Below are 22,825 nucleotides of genomic sequence, written 5' to 3'. Positions count from 1 at the left end.
TCGAAAAACTTGCAAAATATCAGCCAAATCGGTTCAGATTTAGATATAGATCCCATATATAGCTTTCGCCCGATTTACACTCATTTGCCCACAGAGGCCAATTTTTTGCTCCGATTTAGTTGAAATTTTGCACAGGGAGTAGAATTAGCATTGTAGCTATGCGCGCCAAATTTGGTTGAAATCGCTTCAGATTTAGATATAGCTTTCGCCCGATTTACACTCATATGACCACAGAGGCCAATATTTAACTCCGATTTAGTTGAAATTTTGCACAGGAAGTAGAATTAGCATTGTAGCTATACGTGCCAAATTTGGTTGAAATCGGTTCAGATTTAGATATATCTCCCATATATAGCTTTCGCCCGATTTACACTCATATGACCACAGAGGCCAATTTTTAACTCCGATTTAGTTGAAATTTTGCACAGGGTGTAGAAGTAGCATTGTAGCTATGTGTGCCAAATTTGGTTGACCTCGGTTCAGATTTAGATATAGCTTTCGCCCGATTTACACTCATATGACCACAGAGGCCAATTTTTAACTCCGATTTAGTTGAAATGTTGCACAGGGAGTAGAATTACCATTGTAGCTATGCGTGCCAAATTTGGTTGACATCGGTTCAGATTTAGATTTAGCTCCCATATATATGTTTTTCTGATTTCGACCAACATTTTCCTTGTAAAATCGCCACTGCTTAGTCGAAAAGTTGTAAAAATGACTCTAATTTTTCTAAACTTCTAATACATATATATCGAGCGATAAATCATAAATAAACTTTTGCGAAGTTTCCTTAAGATTGCTTCAGATTTAAATGTTTCCCATATTTTTTTACTAACATTGTGTTCCACCCTAGTACATTAGCCAACTTAAATTTTAAGTCTATAGATTTTGTAGAAGTCTATCAAATTCTGTCCAAATCGAGTGATATTTAAATGTATGTATTTGGGACAAACCTTTATATATAGCCCCCAACACATTTGACGGATGTGATAAGGTATCGAAAATTTAGGTCTACAAAGTGGTGCAGGGTATAATATAGTCGGCCCCGCCCGACTTTAGACTTTCCTTGCTTGTTTTTTCTTTAAAAAATAGTTTTTTTGTGTAATTATTACATTTGTTGATTAGATTACATGGTATTTAAGGAAAATACAACAATATTTCGAAATATTATATCGATGTCTCCATTCCAAAGTACGCTAAGTCTAACAAGTATATACGGCCGTAAGTTCGGCCAGGCCGAATCTTATGTACCCTCCACCATGGATAGCGTAGAAACTTCTACGAAAGGCTGTCATCCACAAATTTCAACTCACTCGGATGAAATTTGCTCCTCCAAGAGGCTCCAAAACCAAATCTCGGTATCGGTTTATATGGGGGCTATAAATGATTATGGACTGATATGGACCACTTTTGGCATGGTTGTTAAATATCATATACCACCACGTACCAAATTTCAACCAGATCGGATGAATTTTGCTTCTCCAAAAGGCACCGGAGGTCAAATCTGGCGATCGGTTTATATGGGAGCTATATATAATTATGGACTGATAGGAACCAATTCCTGCATGGTTGTTGGATACCATATACTAACATCACATACCAAATTTCAACCGAATGGGAAGAATTTTGCTCTTCCAAGGTGCTCCGGAGGTCAAATCTGGGGATCGGTTTATATGGGGTCTATATATAATTATTCACCGATGTCGACCAATTTTGGCATGGGTGTTTGAGGCCATATATTAACACCACGTACCAAATTTAAACTGAATCAGATGAATTTTGGTTTTCCAAGAGGCTCCGGAGGTCAAATCTGGTGATCGGTTTATATGGGGGCTATATATAATTATGGGCCGATGTGGACTAATTTTTGCATGGTCATTAGAGAACATATACCAACACCATGTACCAAATTTCAGCCGGATCGGATGAAATTTGCTTCTCTTAGAGGCTCCGCAAGCCCAATCGGGGGATTGGTTTATATGGGGGCTATATATAATTATGGACCGATGTGAACCAATTTTGGTTCACATCGGTTTTGGTTGTTAGAGACCATATACTAACACCATGTACCAAATTTTAGCCGGATTGGATGAAATTTGCTTCTCTTAGAGGCCTCGCAAGCCAAATTTGGGGGTCCGTTTATATGGGGGCTATATATAATTATGGACCGATGTGAACCAATTTTGGCATGGTTGTTAGAGACCATATACTAACACCATGTACCAAATTTTAGCCGGATCGGATGAAATTTGCTTCTCTTAGAGGCCTCGCAAGCCAAATTTCGGGGTCCGTTTATATGGAGGCTATACGTAAAAGTGGACCGATATGGCCCATTTGCAATACCATCCTACCTACATCAATAACAACTACTTGTGTCAAGTTTCAAGTCGATAGCCTATTTCGTTCGGAAGTTAGCGTGATTTCAACAGACGGACGGACGGACATGCTCAGATCGACTCAGAATTTCACCACGACCCAGAATATATATACTTTATAGAGCAATATATCGATGTGTTACAAACGGAATGATATAGTTAATATATATATCCTATGGTGGAGGGTGAAAAAAGTGAATTTTACAGGAAACAAGTTCCAAGTTTTTTTTGGAATTTCTCAAAAACCGTATGTGATATATATTCACTTTTGTCGGTCTTAAAATCATGTTTATTGTAGATTTTTTTTTAAAGGTTAATCATCGAAAATTGCTTTATTGTTTTTGAAAATATTCCCCATTAAGATGCACTTTTGTATGAGATATTCCCAACACCCTCAAAAAAACTCGCCTTTGTAACATATACTCCCGAACATATTCTGCTTCTAGCATATATGTATGTTTTCAGAATTTGTTTAAACACAACATTGTTTATACTGTGCAAATATTTTATATTTGACCTTAAGTATATGTTTTTAAGACTGAACATTTGTTTGCTTGCGGCAAAATGTCTTGCATATAATTATGTTGGAATGCCAATAAATAATAAATCAACATGTTTGTAAGTTATTTGAATATTACACCATCGATAAGCAGTCATGAACTTTTACTCAGCACCCCACACTTTTTATACGCTCCACCATACAAGGGGGTTATATTAACTTTGTCATTCCATTTGTAACACATCGAAATATTGCTCTAAGACCCCATAAAGTATATATATATATATATATATATATATATATATATATATATATATATATATATATATATATATATATATATATATATATATATATATATATATATATATATATATATATATATATATATATATATATATATATATATATACATATATATATATATATATATATATATATATATATATATATATATATATATATATATATATATATATATATATATATATATATATATATATATATATATATATATATATATATATATATATATATATATATATATATATATTCTGGGTCGTGGTGAAATTCTTAGATTTGGCTTGCAGGACGTGGTGTAAATATATAGTCTCTAACAACCATGTAAAACTTGGTCCATATCGGTCCATAATTATATATAGCCCCATATAAACCGATTCCAGATTTGGAGGAACAAAATTCATCCGATCCGGTTGAAATTTGGTACGTGGTATTAGTATATGGTTTCTAACAACCATACAAAAATTGGTCCATATCGGTTCATAATTATATATAGCCCCCATATAAACCGATCCCAGATTTGACTTCCGGAGGCTCTTGGACGAGCCAAATTCATCCGATTCGGTTGAAATTTGATACATTATGCTAGTATATAGCCTCTAACAACCATGCCTAAACCGAGTATATGTAAATTTTAATAATTTTTTCGAGTTTTCGATTTAGCAATGGCAATTTAACCAGGAAAATGTGGACATTTGGCCATATTTGCTCAAATCGGAAGAACATATATATTGGAGTTATATCTAACTCTCAACCGATTTTGAACAAATTTGACATGCATAGCCAGAATGTTAATTCTACCCTCTATTCTACTCGTACCGACCTTCTGATTTAGGGTCTTGGGTTTTTGGGATCCGTAGTTTTTATCCAATTTGCCTGAAATTGGAAACCTAGAGGCATTTGAGGATCATAAAGAGGTGTGCCACAAATGGTGAGTATCGGTACATATTTTGATATAGCCCCCATACAGACCGATCTCCCGATTAGGGGCCTTGGGCTTGTGGAAACCGTAGTTTTTATCCAATTTGCCTGAAATTCGAAATCTAGAAGTATTTTAAAACCATAAAGAGGTGTGCCACAAATGGTGAGTATGGGTCCATGTTTTGATATAGCCCCCATACAGACCGATCTGCCGATTTGGGGTCTTGGGCTTACAGAAACCGTAGTTTTTATCCAGTTTGCCTGAAATTGGAAATCTATAAGTATTTTAAAACCATAAAGAGTTGTGCCAAAAATGTTGAGTCCATTGTTTTGATAGACTCCCCTGTTTGGTATAGTCCCCTTATAAACCAACCTCCCGATTTGGGGTCTTGGGCTTCTAGAATCCGTAGTTTTTATCCAATTAGCCTGAAAATAAAAATCTAAAGGTTTTTACGACAATAAATAGGTGTACCTTGATAATAAAGCAAACGTTTTACGAAAGTTATACGCTTTTCAGAATGGCCAAGTTTGAGAGGTTTCACTGTATTTTAATAACAAGAAAGTTCGTAGTCTTTGCTTTAAAAATATTTTTCTTTAAATTTAGAATACAAATCTTTTAAATTTACCTTTCTTCCTTAAAGTCGTAGAGAAGAGAAATTTTCCTTAAAATAAAGAAAAAAATCCAAGTTTGAGAGGTTTCACTGTATTTAAATAACAAGAAAGTTCGTAGTCTTTGCTTTAAAAATATTTTTCTTTAAATTTAGAACACAAATCTTTTAAATTTACCTTTCTTCCTTAAAGTCGTATGTCTTAGAAGAGAAGAGAAATTTTCCTTAAAATAAAGAAAAAAATCTTTGATTTTAAAAAATACTCTTTACATTAAGTAATATCCCAGCAAAAAAAGAGCTTCCAAAAATGTAGTTTGGATCCCCAATCTGTGATCCGGAAGTAGTGCAAACTTGGATCATCTCCAATGAATTTTACATGGGCTTGTCATAGGACGGAAGTACTCCCTTTTTGGATCCTTTGCATTGTTTTAGAAGTTGTGCCCTGGAAGTTAATTTAAATGAAGAAATTTAAAAAGCGAAAAAATTTTTTTTCAACCAATTTCACTTTTTTTCATCCATATGTTTTATTACACTAATATTTTCCTATTATCTAATTTTTATAATTTGAAAAACTTTTGCGCTCCGACCAGGGATTGAACCTGGGTTTACTGGCACCATAACAGAACGCCTTAGCACACTCAGCCGCAAACGCCATTGAACATAAAGCGTCGAAAAATCAATTCAAATGCTTGTGATATGATCGTAATACGACACCAAGGAATAACATTCTAATTGCTTCTCGAGATGTTCTTTATTAGTATGAACGAAAAAATAAGAAACGCAGGTTCAAATCTCACCAGCGGCAATTTTTTTTTTTTATCAAATATATTTCTAAAAAAATATTTTTTTATGTTATGCATCATTTTTATTTTCGGCATTCGAATATTTTCGTATAAATATATTTTTTCCATTAAAAATCAACAAAAAAATTAAAAATTCTCGTAATTTGCAAAACCTTCTCAAAAGAACTTCCATGGAAGCGAAAAAGTCAAACGGCACAAGTTCAAATCCCAACGGGGATGAAATTTATTTTTTTTATTATTATTATTTTACTTTTTTTATTAATTTTCTATTTTTTATTATTTTCTATTATTAAAATATAATTGTCCAAAATTTGCACTTAGAATAGCCTGATTGCGTTCTTTCTAATACATGTCCACAAGGACTGCATCGGAAGTAGAAAAAAATCATTGGGGGATCCCAAGATGCGCTCTAGAAGAAATGTTTGTGTACTTGTCCAAAAGAACTGCATCGGAAGTGAAAAAAATCATTGGGAGATTCCGAGATGCTCTTTAGAAGAAATGTTTGTGGATCGGAAGTAGAAAAAAATCATTGGGGGATCCCAAGATGCGCTCTAGAAGAAATGTTTGTGTACTTGTCCAAAAGAACTGCATCGGAAGTGAAAAAAATCATTGGGAGATTCCGAGATGCTCTTTAGAAGAAATGTTTGTGGACTTGTCCAAAAGGACTGCATCGGAAGTTGGAAAAACTCGATGGGGGATTCTGGGATGGGCTTTAAAAGAAATGTTTGTGGAACAACTTCCAATTCTTTTTCCTGGGATATCAAATACTTGGGATAAAGATATAAAATCTTCAAAAATAGGCTAAGATTTCTTTTTGAGGATTCTGAATCTTTGATTTAAGCAGGGCTGTGGAGTCGAGTCAATTTTGCTCGACTCCGACTCCGATTCCAGGTGGTGTACCTAAATCTCATTTTAACAGTATTGCAATTGTAATTTTAAGTTGTAGTGTTCCAAAAATAGACCGATATAAGTATTCTATTTTGCCATATGTATTTATATGTCCAAAAGAACTCTAATTTTAATTTTTGATATGACCCGACGACAAATCTCAGCTTTTTTTTGGATGTAAAGAACTCTACATTTTAATGTCAGGCCAATAAATTAAAATACGACACAAGACTATATAGAGACCACATCAAAATATGGGTAGATAACAACAATCTACAGAATATGAATTTATAAAAACACAAAATTTCAAAAAATAATTAGGCTTAGATGTTTAAGAAGTAAAATCCTGGTATTGGTCTATATAGGTATTTTATAAAAAATAAATCTATATAAAAAAGAAAAATACACAAAAATCAAAATGTCGGGCTAATCAGATAGAAAGTTTAGATGTTAAAAATGTTATGTGTCGGTTATATAAAACAAACATAAACTGTCATAAATTAGGACGGGCGAAATAAATACCAATGACAGGAATAGCTGGACAGATGTTCCTATATAAGTAAAATGGTGAAACATTGATTTATAAATGGTCTATCATTAATGGACATTAGAGGCCAATAATTTAATGTTAAGAATTTCGAGTGACATTGATGAAACAAACTTTCTCCCAAAAGTCCGTCTCAGATGCAGCGTTGCCAATTTAGCTTTTTTCCCGCTAGATTTGGCTTTTTTTGAAGACGTTTAGCGGGAAAAAATGCATTTAGCTTTTAGCTTTTTTTCTGGATTTTTTTCATGACCCTTTTAGCTATTTTTGGCTTTTTTTATTTTCGACATGTTTCTATTGAAATATGGATAAATCGGCGTTTTTATCTAAGCCTTGCTGCAAGTAAAGGGTGATTTGTTAAGAGCTTGATAACTTTTTTTAAAAAAAAAACGCATAAAATTTGCAAAATCTCATCGGTTCTTTATTTGAAACGTTAGATTGGTCCATGACATTTACTTTTTGAAGATAATTTCATTTAAATGTTGACCGCGGCTGCGTCTTAGGTGGTCCATTCAGAAAGTCCAATTTTGGGCAACTTTTTCGAGCATTTCGGCCGGAATAGCCCGAATTTCTTCGGAAATGTTGTCTTCCAAAGCTGGAATAGTTGCTGGCTTATTTCTGTAGACTTTAGACTTGACGTAGCCCCACAAAAAATAGTCTAAAGGCGTCAAATCGCATGATCTTGGTGGCCAACTTACCGGTCCATTTCTTGAGATGAATTGTTCTCCGAAGTTTTCCCTCAAAATGGCCATAGAATCGCGAGCTGTGTGGCATGTAGCGCCATCTTGTTGAAACCACATGTCAAGCAAGTTCAGTTCTTCCATTTTTGGCAACAAAAAGTTTGTTAGCATCGAACGATAGCGATCGCCATTCACCGTAACGTTGCGTCCAACAGCATCTTTGAAAAAATACGGTCCAATGATTCCACCAGCGTACAAACCACACCAAACAGTGCATTTTTCGGGATGCATGGGCAGTTCTTGAACGGCTTCTGGTTGCTCTTCACTCCAAATGCGGCAATTTTGCTTATTTACGTAGCCATTCAACCAGAAATGAGCCTCATCGCTGAACAAAATTTGTCGATAAAAAAGCGGATTTTCTGCCAACTTTTCTAGGGCCCATTCACTGAAAATTCGACGTTGTGGCAGATCGTAAGTCTATTCATGATGAAATGTCAAAGCATACTGAGCATCTTTCTCTTTGACACCATGTCTGAAATCCCACGTGATACTAATGCATGAAAATCCTAACCTCAAAAGAATCACCCTTTATAAGGGTTTCCACATATTTCAAAGCTCAGTTGAAACATTAATAATGAGTCCAGCCATTATGCGGGCATTTTTGCAGCAAATACACCTTGTTGTAAAGTTTTTTCATTATATACATAAAAGTTATCGTAAACTTTAAATCTACTATTACCATACAAATTTGTTAGATAAACTGTCAGTAAATTATTGGGAATATTATCATTTGACTCGATTATCCTTTTTATGTTATTATAATATTCTAAAGTTATTACGATATTACTAAATTAAAATAGTAGATGTGAATAGCTTTGTGCACTGAAAAAATATTGTCGTCTCCTTAAAATACGAACGCGAATTTTGGTTATAATAGAATTTGTGAATTTCTTTTATTTAAACTGTTTTCCTTGTCCAAAAGACGATAAAGTCGTTTTGTCCTTATAATTAAGTGATTCAACTTAAAAATGGGTATGTTTTCATGAAAGAAGGAAGAATTAATGAAATAGTCTTTAAATGTGAGGAGTTTTTGCATCTTAACCACAAACCAAAATAGCGTTCAAAAATAGAAGATGTTTTTCAACACTTTATTTTAAAAACATATATATACAATAATTTCTACTTGAAGTCGAGTCTGAATTTGGAAATTTAAGTTGGCGTTAGCACGTTTTTAAAGCACTTTGATAGCTCATGAAGAAAAGGAAAATGTTTTTACTGGGAAATGTAAACTATAGGTATTTTCTACAATTTAAATAAAAGTAATGTATTTCGAATTTTTCACAATTTCAAATCCAAACTAAAATTGTATTTAAAAATATGACAAATCATTTTTTTACCAAATCCAAAGCATCATTTAATATTTTAAAATAACAAGTAAATAAAATAGAGGTGTTGGGAAGGTAGCTCCCACAAAACGAAGGACTTCCAGTAAAAAATTTGTGATATTAATCAAAATGTATCGAATACGCAAACAGAGCTAATATGCCTTAGATATTGTTACAGTCTCACAGAAGTGGAATTAAGATGAAAATAATATGCATTGTAAGTGAAATAAAGCCTTTAAGTTTGTTAAATTTCAATCAAAAATGTGACTTTTGATACAAAAAAATTTAGCTTTTTTTCTAGCTATTTTTTTAGCATTTTTTAGCTTTTTTTAGCTATTTTTTGGGCAAATCTAGCGGTTTTTGGTGAAACAATTCTGGCAACGCTGCTCAGATGGAACGTTGGCAGCAGTTTAACTTAAAATTACAGCTTCCAAGGACACCGGGTGTATATGGAGATTTCTCAAATAATTATCTCCATATACAAAATCTGGGCCGACGGGAAATTTCCGCATTTATTTACGGATCTCAAATAACTCAAAATTTCTCACAAAACTTATGAAAATTTTAGACTGGGAAAAATTTCTTAAAACAAATCGGAAAAGGGTTTATATGTAGGTGCTATATCACAAAATTGTTCGGTATGACCCATCTTGGAACTCAACATGCCTGCCAAAAATTCAGAACGTTAGGTTCTACTGGTATATTGCTTTAAAATTGTACCTTTATCAAGAGTATATATAGGCTTAAAAATCGATAGTTTAATATGTTAAAAATGGACTATACAATTGATCAATTCAGCCGTTATTCTAGTAAAACCTACTATTTATATCACCGTGAAATTTCACCCATATAAATACACTTTGAATGGCCTGAAATCCAGTACTTCGCTTTTCGTTGTTCGATTAAAAACCCCAATCGAATCAAATTTGTCGAAATATTTCATTTGTTACAAAGATATGAAGTGTTTTTCAAATTTTGTTTCACCGGAGTCGGAGTCGAGCAAAATTTATACGACTCCGGCTCCGGCTCCGACTCCGACTCTAGCAAAATCTTCAGACTCCGACTCCACATCCCTGGATTTAAGATTTATTTTGACAATAAAATAAAACATTATTTACTTTGACGTAAACCATTTTTTTAATGTTTAGAGAATCCGCAACTTTGGCTCTGAATCAATAAAAAAATCCTTAAGGGAAGTTCAAAATCTTTCGATCCAAGTAAATTTTTGAGTGTAAAGGCAGCCACCCATACAAAAAACACACAAGAAAGTGCTAAAAAATATGCATTTTTTTAGTTAATTCAATCAAATAATTAATTGAAAGAGGTGGAGAAAAGGTCCAACTAAAAACTTCCTATGGTGGAGGGTATAAAAAAAAATTGCAAGAAATATTTAAGAGAAAAAATTTTCATTGATATATTTTTCGGAGATATATTCAAAATTTCCTATATAGATACCACAAATCTTGTATCTACTTTGTTCGTTTGCTAATATTATTGCTACGTGCTTACCTAAAACAATTCTGCATTCAAGAATGGAATTTCTGTTGAGATTGTTCTTCAAGATACCATTATGGTATATTTAAGTTGAACAATTTATGATTATTTATTAGCGTTAGGCTAATTTGTTTTTAATTTGCACGTACTTATATAATGTTTTAAATTTTGTATTAACAGCGGATAGTAAAACTCCAAAAAAATGTATTTTTTATGAGAGCTAGATAACATTTTGTTTTATATAATTAATACACAGTAATGCGATATAATGTGTTATCAAGTTTTTGTTTTAGCTATTAACCATTCTTAATAAATTTTGACAAGAGATTATTAGTTGAAGATTTCATATTCAAATGTTTTTATACCCACCACCATAGAATGGTGATGGGGGTATAATAAGTTTGTCATTCCGTTTGTAACACATCGAAATATCGATTTCCGAACACATATATATATATATATATATATATATATATATATATATATATATATATATATATATATATATATATATATATATATATATATATATATATATATATATATATATATATATATATATATATATATATATATATTATATAACATATATATTTAACATATACATATATATATATATATATATATATATATATATATATATATATATATATATATATAACATATATATATATAACATATCCGAATTCAATGTTTTGGATGTAAATTAAAAAATTTTGTGATATTTTGTCAAATAAATAATTTTTATAATTTTTAATGGATTCTAACGCTTATCGAAAACGTTTGACCTCAAATATTTTTCAATATTTCAAATAGTTTTTTCGACAAAATTTAAATAATTTGTACCATATTATGAATTCTTACTCTATTTTTAACCTATTTGAACACAGACAATACAGATTGGTTGTGACAACCGAATTTATTGCCAACCTCCTTTTTGCAGTTGTAGCAACTATCAGTTGGCAGTTGTGTCACCCGACTGATTCGGTCGACACAACTAATGCCTAATGTGGTATTGGTTGGGTCTGCCGACGACATTGGTTGTAGCTACCTTCATCATTCGGTTGTGTTGCCCAACCTTAATAATACTCATGGCCAAATTAAAAACCAATTCCTTCCCAATTAAATATTATATTTTATTTTATTTAAAAATATGAAATGAAAATAAATCTTAACTCATTGTATTTCATATCAAATTATGAAAATTACAATTTATAATTTTTAGCGATTAAGTTGGTTGTAAATCAGCTCGTATATCCTTCGCCATGAATTTGCGCATCATCCTATGTGGCGAAAAATTTTTACTACAAACAAAATAAAAATTGATTAATAAATTAATTAATATATATTCGTATCGAAAACAACTAAATACGCAGAAAGATCGAACCGATATGAACTTTTGCGCGGTAATTAGAGAGTTAGAATTGAAATATGGGGTTTGTTTTATATGGGGGCTATATAACTATAGACCGATATGGATCAGGCTTTGTATGGTTGATAGCGGCTATTTACTGGCACAATGTACCAAATTTCAACCGAGTCGAATGAATTATGTTATGGGGCTCCGGAGGTCAAATCTGTGGATCGGTTTCTATGGAGGCTATATATACCCGAGTAAAAATTGAGAGATCTAATTTGATATGATTAGATATGAGTAGATCCGAAAAATGGTAAGATCTAATCATATCTAATTACTATGGAAATAGATCTGATCAGATCTCAAAATTGGCCCAGATCTAATGTCTTAGATATTATTATATCTATCCCTATATGTAAGTAGATCTGGTGTCAGATCTCCCTATAAACGGAATTACATATAATTATATCTAATTCTATATCATCATATCTGGGTGTATCTGCCTAGATCTGAAGCGGCCAATTTTGAGATATGATTATATCTATTTAGATCCACCAATTTTTACACGGGTAATTATAGACCGATATGGACCAATTTTTCATGTTTGTTGAATACCATATACTAACACCACGTACCAATGTTCAATCGGATCGGATGAATTTTGCTCCTCCAAGAGACTCCCGAGGTCAAATCTGGGGATCGGTTTATATGGTGACTAAATATAATTACGGACCGATATGGACCTAACACCACGTACCAAATTTCAACCGAATCGGATGAATGTTGCTTCTCTAAGAGGATCCGCAAGCCAAATCTGGGGGACGTTTTATATGGGGGCAATATGTATTTGCAATACCATCCGACCTACATCAATAACAACTACTTGTGTCAAGTTTGAAGTCGATAGCTTGTTTCGTTCGGAAGTTAACGTGATTTCAATAGACGGACGGACATGGCTAGATCGACTCAGAATTTCAGCATGACTAAGAATATATATACTTTAAGAATATATATACTCAGAGCAATATCTCGATACCCTCCACCCCATCCTATGGTGGAGGGTATAATACCCATCACAATGGAGGACACACAAGAAATTTACTTGAAGACTCATCTCGTAACATATTGCATGAACATCTGCACCTGTTTAGCTGATTTGTACTGATCGTTACTAGCATATTGAGAGTATAGCAGATTACAAATATTTACTTGTTGCCGACGTCGCCAGCTATCGAGAGAGTTTATATGTTATTTGCTTTAGCACGGAATTAAGTTGTCAACCTCTCTGGCCAGTGGCCAGTAATTTACTAATCTAAAAGACAAAAGTTTTGATTAATTGATCAAATGACAGACTGGATGCTAGGGTTAAATACCTCTTGGAACTGTGAAGATTGGTACATTAAAGTGGTGTCTCGGAGCACTCCTTGACCATTGAGGAAGTGTATTTCTCATCCGATGCATTACATTCCGAGTTCTCCAGAAGATTAAAAATTAAAAAAAATACGTCTTCCTTAGACATGAAATTAATATTTTAGTAGAAATGACATTTGTACAATAATTCAAATGGCATTCGGTTGTGAAAGCCATCCGTAAGTTGTGATAACAAAGTGACAGTTATGACAATTAATTGCGGCAGGTTGTATCATCCGAATACGGGCAAAACTTTTTAAAGTAGAGACATTTAGCTCCTACAACTGTCTGTCTTCTATCACAAACGTAAATCCATTGAAATAATCGAAACATTGTAGTAGAAACCCACGTATGATTGCAAATATAGTACATAGATTGGGGCAATTGATATTTAATTATAAATGTAGAATATTCATTACTTCAACCGCTTTCCAACCAATCTCTTCTCTGTGTGAAACAAAAAAGTTAAAATTACCCATTAAAAGTATGAAAAAAAAACAAGTATAAACGGCAGTAAGTTCGGCCAGGCCGAATCTTATGTACCCTCCACCATGGATTACATTGAAACTTGTACTAAAGACTGCCATCCACAATCGAATTACTTGGGTTGCGGTAACACTTGCGATGGCAAGGTTTCTTAAAACTTCTTAACACCGTCTACTCAATTGTAAGTTAGTCCATACGGAGTATATATTAAACAAAAAAGGTCGATTAAATACTATATAATTCAGTTTGACAAAATTTTCTATAGAAATAAAATGTTGACAAAATTTTCTATAGAAATAAAATTTTGACAAAATTTTCTATAGAAATAAAATTTTTACATAATTTTGTATAGAAATAAAATTTTGACAAAAATTTCTATAGTAATAAAATTTTGACAAAATTTTCTATAGAAATAAAATTTTAACAAAATTTTCTATCGAAATAAAATGTTGACAAAATTTTCGATAGTAATAAAATTTTGACAAAATTTTCTATAGAAATAAAATTTTGTTAGATTACTTTTGGGGATCGGCTTATATAACTACAGACGGATATGGACCAATTTTGGCATGGTTGTTAGCGGCCATATACTGCACAATGTACAAAATTTCTCCACGTACCAAATCTTAACCGGATCCGATGAATTTTGGTCCTCTAAGAGCTCCGGAGGTCAAATCTGGGGATTGGTTTAAACGTACCAAATTTCAACCGGATTGGGAGAATTTTGCTCTTCCAAGGGGCTCCGGAGGTCAAATCTGGGGATCGGTTTATATGGGGGCTATATATAATTATGGACTGATATGAACCAATTCATGCATGGTTGTTGGATACCATATACTAACATCACGTACCAAATTTCAACCGAATCCGATGAATTTTGCTCTTCCAAGGGGCTCCGGAGGTCAAATCTGGGGATCATTTTATATGGGGGCTATATATAATTATGGACCGATTTCGACCAATTTTTGCATAGTGGTTAGAGACCATATACTAACACCACGTACCAAATTTCAGCCGGATCATGTGAAATTTTCTTCTCTTAGAGGCTTCGCAAGCCAAATCTGGGGATCGGTTTATATGGGGGCTATATATAATTATGGACCGATTTGGACCAATTTATGCATGGTTGTTGGAGACCATATACTAACACCATGTACCAAATTTCAGCCGGATCATGTGAAATTTTCTTCTCTTAGAGGCTTCGCAAGCCAAATCTGGGGATCGGTTTATATGGGGGCTATATATAATTATGGACCGATTTGGACCAATTTATGCATGGTTGTTGGAGACCATATACTAACACCATGTACCAAATTTTAGCCGGAGCGGATGAAATTTGCTTCTCTTAGAGGCCTCGCAAGCCAAATCGGGGGATCGGTTTATATGGGGGCTATATATAATTATGGACCGATATGGACCAATTTATGCATGGTTGTTAAAGACCATATACTAACACCATGTACCAAATTTCAGCCGGATCGTAAGGAATTTGCTTCTCTTAGAGGCGTCCCAAGCCAAATCGGGGGATCGGTTTATATGGGGGCTATATATAATTATCGACCGATGTGGACCAATTTTTGCATGGTTGTTAGAGACCATATACTAACACCCTGTACCAAATTTCAGCCGGATCGGATGAAATTTGCTTCTCTTAGAGGCCTCGCAAGCCAAATTTGGGGGTCCGTTTATATGGGGGCTACACGTAAAAGTGGACCGATATGGCCCATTTGCAATACCATCCGACCTACATCAATAACAACTACTTGTGCCAAGTTTCAAGTCGATAGCTTGTTTCGTTCGGAAGTTAGCGTGATTTCAACAGACGGACGGACGGACGGACATGCTCAGATCGACTCACAATTTCACCACGACCCAGAATATATATACTTTATGGGGTCTTAGAGCAATATTTCGATGTGTTACAAACGGAATGACAAAGTTAATATACCCCCCATCCTATGGTGGAGGGTATAACAAGTTGTAAAAAAATGTAATTAAAATAACTTCCTGGGTAGTTAAAATAAAGAACATCATTGGGAGTGCATCTTCTGGAAGTGCTTTCAAAGTTGTGCCTTTGGAAGAACTTCAAAATTTTTTTGCTGGGCATGTCCGTCTGTCTGTCACGCTAGAGCTTTCAATAATGGCGCTTTCGTCCCGCAATTTGACACAGATACGTTTTTTATAAGTTTGATCGGCCAAAAAATGTGCCTACCAGAAATATTGATTTTAGACCCCATAAAATATATACCGATCGACTCAGAATCACCTCCTGAGTCGATCTAGCGCTTGGTGTCCGTCCGTCCGTCTGTCCATGTATTTGTTGTTCACAGGATTCCGGTCGCAATTATTAACCCATTTTGATGAAATTTGGTACAGGGAGTTTTTTGGGCACAAGGACGAACGCTATTGAATTTGGAAGAAATCGGATCAAATTTAGATATAGCTCCCATATATATGTATCGCCCGATTTCGACAAATGGGGTCACGTTGCGCTTTTTTTCAAACGGATCGTCACCAAATTTGGCAAAAGGTAATCTTTTCCATCGCCCTTCAAGTCTGCAAAATTTCATTCAAATCGGTTCAGATTTAGATATAGCTCTCATATATATGTATCGCCCGATTTTCCCAAATTTGGCCACAAACCCTTTATTTATCAACCGATCTTACTCAAAGTTGGCTAAATATAATCTTCTATAGCACTAACTATATGTGCAAAAAATCATCGAAATCGGTTCAGATTTAACTATAGCTCCCATATATATGTACCGCCCGATTTTCCTAAATTTGGTCATAAAACCCTTATTTATCAACCGATCTTACTAAAGGTTGGCTAAATATAATCTTCTATAGCACTAACTATATGTGCTAAAAATCATCGAAATCGGTTCAGATTTAGATATAGTTCCCATATATATGTATAGCCCGATTTTCCCAAATTTGGCCACAGAACCCTTATTTATTAACCGATCTTACTAAAAGTTGGCTAGATCCAGTCATCTATAGTACTAACTATATGTGCAAAATTTCATCGAAATCGGTTCAGATGTAGATATAGCTCCTATATATGTATCACCCGATTTTTACAAATTCATTTCTTAACTGATCTTACTCAAATCTTGCACAACGTAACCTTTTGTGGTATTAATTAAACCCGCAAAATATTATGTATATTGGTTTAGATTTAGATATAGCTTCCATATATATGTATCGCTCGATTTTCCCAAATTTGGCCATAGTACTCTTATTTATTAACCAATGTTACTCAAATTTCAAATTTTGATGTACTAGCCGATCATACTTATACGTACTTGTATCTCTTACATAAGAATATTGCTCGATTTTTACAAATTTGTATTTATTACCCACACTAATTTAACGATTTCCTCTTTTTTAATAATGGGCTCTATATTAGTGGCATACTAACTCCGTAGGCGCAATATCAACACAGCCAACTGTGACAACCGTGGTAGTAATACAAATTTATATTCTAAGTTATATACGTTGCATATTCATGTTTTAAGATAATAAAGTACTTAGAACCATGTTTGGTTTGTTAATTTTTTTTAAATTTAACGAAAAATTGTTTGGAAATGTATGGAAAAGTAGGGAACTTTTTTTGTCCTTGTAGGGTAAACCGAACATTTTCCCTGGCAACATTGACTATGAACAATAGTCAGATTGACACAAAGCACCCATAGACTTGTACCTCTTAATTTTCTTAAATATGCAACTGCGGTTTATCTTCCAGACCTATATGTTACCCCACAAAAGCTTATGATTACTAATTCTGTAATGGTGGTTTAGGGTATGATATAGTCGGCCCCGCTCGACTTTCTACTTTACTTACTTGTTTTTGTTTACAGGCAGGTCAAGTTCGAAGTTGGGCTATATCGGTCCAGGTTTTGATATAGCCCCCATATAAACCGACTCCCATATTTGGGGGTTTCAGCTTCTAGAAACTGTTTTTCTATCCGATTTGCCTGAAATTTCAAATCTACAAGTATTTTATGACCATAAATAGCTCCCACGTAGACCGATCTCCCGATTTTACTTCTTGGGCTTCTGGAAACCGTATTTTCAATCCGATTTCTCTGAATTTGGAAATCTAGAAGTATTTTATGACCGCAAATATGTCCCAGCAAAAAATGGAGCACTATTTCAGCAGGATTGTAAGGGAGAGAAGCAGTACCAACTGCTTACAAAACACCCGAATCAGTGCTGATTTTTGTGGGTGATGTCCCGATTTAGAGCAGCTTCTACATAGCGCTGATATAATTGCTCATTTTAATACAAATATTGCTCAGAAGTGATATATAATCTTGAGTATAGCATTGTTGGCGTGAAGGAAAACAGCACTACTTTTCATGCATCTATACTGCATGAATTGGTTGCAATAACGTAAACGAATGATCATAAACTTGTTTGATTACTCGTTTACGTTATTGCCACCGATTCATGCAGTGTGGATGCACCGCCTACATTATTGTATGCCAAAAAGCGCAACTAAACTCTTACTGCTGTAAGGGCCGATATTGAATGTGAACCACACCTAAACGCCAAGTATTTTCCGAATTTTATTTGACATTTCTCTATTTCAGACTTACTCAATTAGAACCATGGAGAGATACACAATCCAACAACGTGTTAAATGGTTCCAAGAAATGGCAACAGTGGATGATCAATTTTCGAAGAAAATCATCTTCAGTGATGAGGCACATTTTCACCTCAATGGATTCGTAAATAAACAGAATTGCCGCATTTGGGCGAATGAGAATCCAAGAGTGATTGTCGAAAAACCAATGCACCCACAAAGAGTGACTGTTTGGTGCGGTTTATGGGACTCTTACTTCAGCAGTAAGAGTTTAGTTGCACTTTTTGGTAAACAATAAAGTAGGCAGTGCATCCACACTGCATGAATAACGTAAACGAGATCAAACTAGTTTATGACCATTCGTTTACGTTATTGCAACCAATTCATGCAGTATAGATGCATGAAAGGTAGTGCTGTTTTCCTTCATACCAACAATGCTATAAAATAGGAAACTCAAAATTATATAACACTTCTGAACAATATTGCTATTGAAATGAGCAATTATATCAGCGCTATGTAGAAGCTGCTCTATATCAGGACATCGCCCACAAAAATCAGCGCTGATTCGGTTGTTTTATAAGCAGTTGGTACTGTCTCTTTCCCTTACAATCCTGCTGAAATAGTGCTCCATTTTTTTGCTGGGATCGGTCCATGTTTTGGGTATAGGCCCCATATAGACCGATCTTCCGATTATATTTCTTGGGCTTCTAGGTTAGGTTAGGTTAGGTTTAGTGGCAGACCGATGTATCAGGCTCACTTAGACTATTCAGTCCATTGTGATACCACATTGGTGATCTTCTCTCTTATCAATGAGTGCTGCCCGATTCCATGTTAAGCTCAATGATAAGGGACCTCCTTTTTATAGCCGAGTCCGAACGGCGTTCCACATTGCAGTGAAACCACTTAGAGAAGCTTTGAAATCCTCAGAAATGCCACCAGCACTACTGAAGTGGGATAATCCACCGCTGAAAAACTTTTTGGTGTTCGGTCGAAGCAGGAATCGAACCCACGACCTTGTGTATGCAAGGCGGGCACGCTAACCATTGCACCACGGTGGCTCCTAGAAACCCTATTTTCAATCCAATTTACCTGAAAATTTAAGTCTAGAGGTATTTTAGGGCCACCAATATGGGTGTCGAAAATTGTGCCTATCGGTCCATGTTTTGGTATAGCCCCCATATAGACCGATTTCCCGTTTTTTACTTCTTGGTCTTCTAGAAACTGAATTTTCTATGCGATTTTCCTGAAGTTTGAAATCTAGAGGTATTTTATGACCACAAATAGGTGTGCCGAAAATGCGGTGTATCGGTACATGTTTTGGTATAGCCCCCATATATACCAATCTCCCGGTTTTACTTCTTGGGATTCTAGATACCGTAGTTCTTATCCGTTTTCCCTGAAATTGGAAATTTAGAGGTAAGTTATGACCACAAATATGTGTGCGGAAAATGGTGCCTATCGATCCATGTTATGGTATAGCCCCAATATAGACCGATCTCCCGATTTTACTTCTTGGTCTTCTAGAAACCATAGTTTTTATCCGCTTTCCTTGAAATTTGAAATCTAGAAGTTGTTTAGGACCATAAATAGGTGTTCCGAATATATTGTGTATTATATTTCCCCCTTATGTAGGTTTATCAGATGCACAATTAGGAGTGCTGAATTTGGTGTGTATCAGTGCATATTTTCAGCATTGCACCCATAAAGACTGATCTCACGATTTAACTCTTTGCACCGAAAAAAGTGAACTGTTTTATAGGAAGAATGGACTACCACGCACGAAAATTGAACTAAATTTTACTCCACATTTTGAAATTTCCACAAAGCGTTGTTAAAACCAGGAAATGTTAATGTCCTGTTGTACTTTTTAACTGCAGTTCACGAAATTACATCATCTCATAGAAGAAAAAAATGAACTAAAAGTAAAGAAGAAATTCATTGGCGCCAAATCATGACCATTTTAACCATACAGTAGTTCATTCTTACTATTTTTGGGAATCGTACGAAAATTTTCATTTGTTTTAGTTCATATTGAACTTATGTGTACGGTCATTGAACTTTCTACTCACGTTTAGTTCATAAAATTTTTGAGACATACTTAAAAAAAGTAAGATTTCATTAAACTGTGAAAAATTTCGATAAAAATAAAAAAATCTAACTACAAGGAAATAATTTTTTCCCAATAAAAATAAGTTAAATTTAGCCTTAGTTTAACTACGGAAATTTTTTTCTGTGTAGGCTTATATAAACCGTAGTTTTTGGTAAGGCCTCCATATAGACCGATTTCACTTCTTGAAGGTAAAGAAAATTGCTTGAAACTGAATGTAAAACTTTCAGATTTTACTTCTTCTAATCATTTGAATAATGGGGGTAAAATATAAAGATTTTAGATTTAGATCAAATCATGATTTTCTTGCACATGTACACAAGTTGTTTAGGATTCCTCTCAAACTCAAACAAAAACGGTTGTTATAAATCCAGAATCTGTTTTAGTCTTCGTAGGTAGAATTTTTAAATTTATCTTCGAGAAGCGTACTGGTTGAACTGATCTGCTTAGGAGAATATATGTCATTGGACCCCGCTGAATCTCTATATATTATCAAGTAACCCGCTACGACTAAGAGTTTTCAATGTAAGCTATTATTGCATATATTGCATTAATTTGAATTGAATTGAAACTAACAGGTTGGCTGATAAGTCGTCGGTCTGACACATAGATGGCGTCGCTAGCATAAAATGCATATTATTTTTATTATGTATTACCAACCTTCTAAGTGGTTTCACTGCAATGTGGAACGCCGTTCGGACTCGGCTATAAAAAGGAGGTCCCTTGTCATTGAGCTTAACATGAAATCGGGCAGCACTCAGTGATAAGAGAGAAGTTCACCAATGTGGTATCACAATGGACTGAATAGTCCAAGTGAGCCTGATACATCGGGTTGCCACCTAACCTAACCTTCAAATGATTCGTGTCAAAATTTGACGTCTGTAAGTCAATTAGTTTGTGAGATAGAGCGTCTTTTGTGAAGCAACTTTTGTTATTGTGAAAAAAAAAATGGAAAAAAAGGAATTTCGTGTTTTGATAAAATACTGTTTTCTGAAGGGAAAAAATACGGTGGAAGCAAAAACTTGGCTTGATAATGAGTTTCCGCACTCTGCCCCAGGGAAATCAACAATAATTGATTGGTATGCAAAATTGAAGCGTGGTGAAATGAGCACGGAGGACGGTGAACGGAGTGGACGCCCAAAAGAGGTGCACGCAAAGAAAAAAACGTTTGGAAAACGTGTACCGAAAACGTTTTTCTTTTGTTAGAGTTTTTTTGAATTGCTTCGAAAAGTATACACTTTTATCACCCAAAAAATCGTTTGTTATAAAATTTTTATTTTTTCAATAAAAAAAGTTATTTTTGAACCAACAACACAGTCCATTTCGTTTATATCACACACTGTTCTTTTCTAAATTTAGGTCTTTAATAAGACACATTTTACAGTTCATAGTAAAAATTTAATATAGTAGAATGTAATGTTGAACATTTTTTTCGGAACCTTCCGACCATATCTGGAATATATGTTAAAAAAAAAAACTTTGGTCGAAGCAGGGATCAAAACCACGACCCTAGGAATGCAAGTCGGACGTAGCAACCAATGCTCCAAGGTGCCCAACTAATTGTATTTTTCTGTTAAATAAACTTTGTTTAATCGGCTCGTGGGCGCCGCAAGCTATGCTATATAAATATAACTTATATGGGTAATTGTCTATTGATGACAATAACGGCTACATGGCTCAGTGGATAGTGTCTTACAATTTGCATGGTCCGCGGTTCGATTCTCCGTCCAGGCGAAAGGTAAAAAAAAAAATTTAAATTTATAAAATCGTATAATTTCTTCTACATTGTTTGTGTTACAGAAAAAGATGCTAAGAACTAAAAAACTTCGTGGAAGTGAGAAAGATGTGAGGGAAAATGCAAATAGCCAGAAAAAACATTTTTTATACCCTCCATCATAGGATGGGGGTATATTAACTTTGTCATTCCGTTTGTAACACATCGAAATATTGCTCTAAGACCCCATAAAGTATATATATTCTGGGTCGTGGTGAAATTCTGAGTCGATCTAAGCATGTCCGTCCGTCCGTCCGTCTGTTGAAATCACGCTAACTTCCGAACGAAAAAAGCTATCGACTTGAAACTTGGCACAAGTAGTTGTTATCGATGTAGGTCGGATGGTATTGAAAATGGGCCATATCGGTCCACTTTTACGTATAGCCCCCATATAAAGGGACCCTCAGATTTGGCTTGTGGAGCTTCTAACAGAAGCATATTTCATCCGATCCGGCTGAAATTTGGTATATGGTGTTGGAATATTGTCTCTAACAACCATGCAAAAATTGGTCCACATCGGTCCATAATTATATATAGCCCCCATATAAACCGATCCCCAGATTTGGCTTGCGGAGCCTAAAAGAGAAGCAAATTTCATCCGAT

At 34.4% G+C, this 22,825-nt stretch overlaps 1 long non-coding RNA gene across 1 annotated transcript; it reads right to left on the bottom strand.

Annotated features, from left to right (window-relative positions):
* Positions 1 to 11,612: 11,612 nt before the first annotated feature.
* Positions 11,613 to 13,361, bottom strand: LOC142224131 (uncharacterized). Its single transcript, XR_012719046.1, has 3 exons — positions 13,228 to 13,361; positions 13,064 to 13,166; positions 11,613 to 11,801 (listed from the first exon to the last, which is right to left on the bottom strand). It is a non-coding gene; the product is annotated as an uncharacterized LOC142224131 (long non-coding RNA).
* Positions 13,362 to 22,825: the final 9,464 nt, after the last annotated feature.

This window comes from Haematobia irritans, chromosome 2 (assembly GCF_050003625.1).
Source record: "Haematobia irritans isolate KBUSLIRL chromosome 2, ASM5000362v1, whole genome shotgun sequence".
Lineage (NCBI taxonomy): Eukaryota > Metazoa > Arthropoda > Insecta > Diptera > Muscidae > Haematobia > Haematobia irritans.
This window is presented reverse-complemented; position numbering and strand designations above follow the sequence as displayed.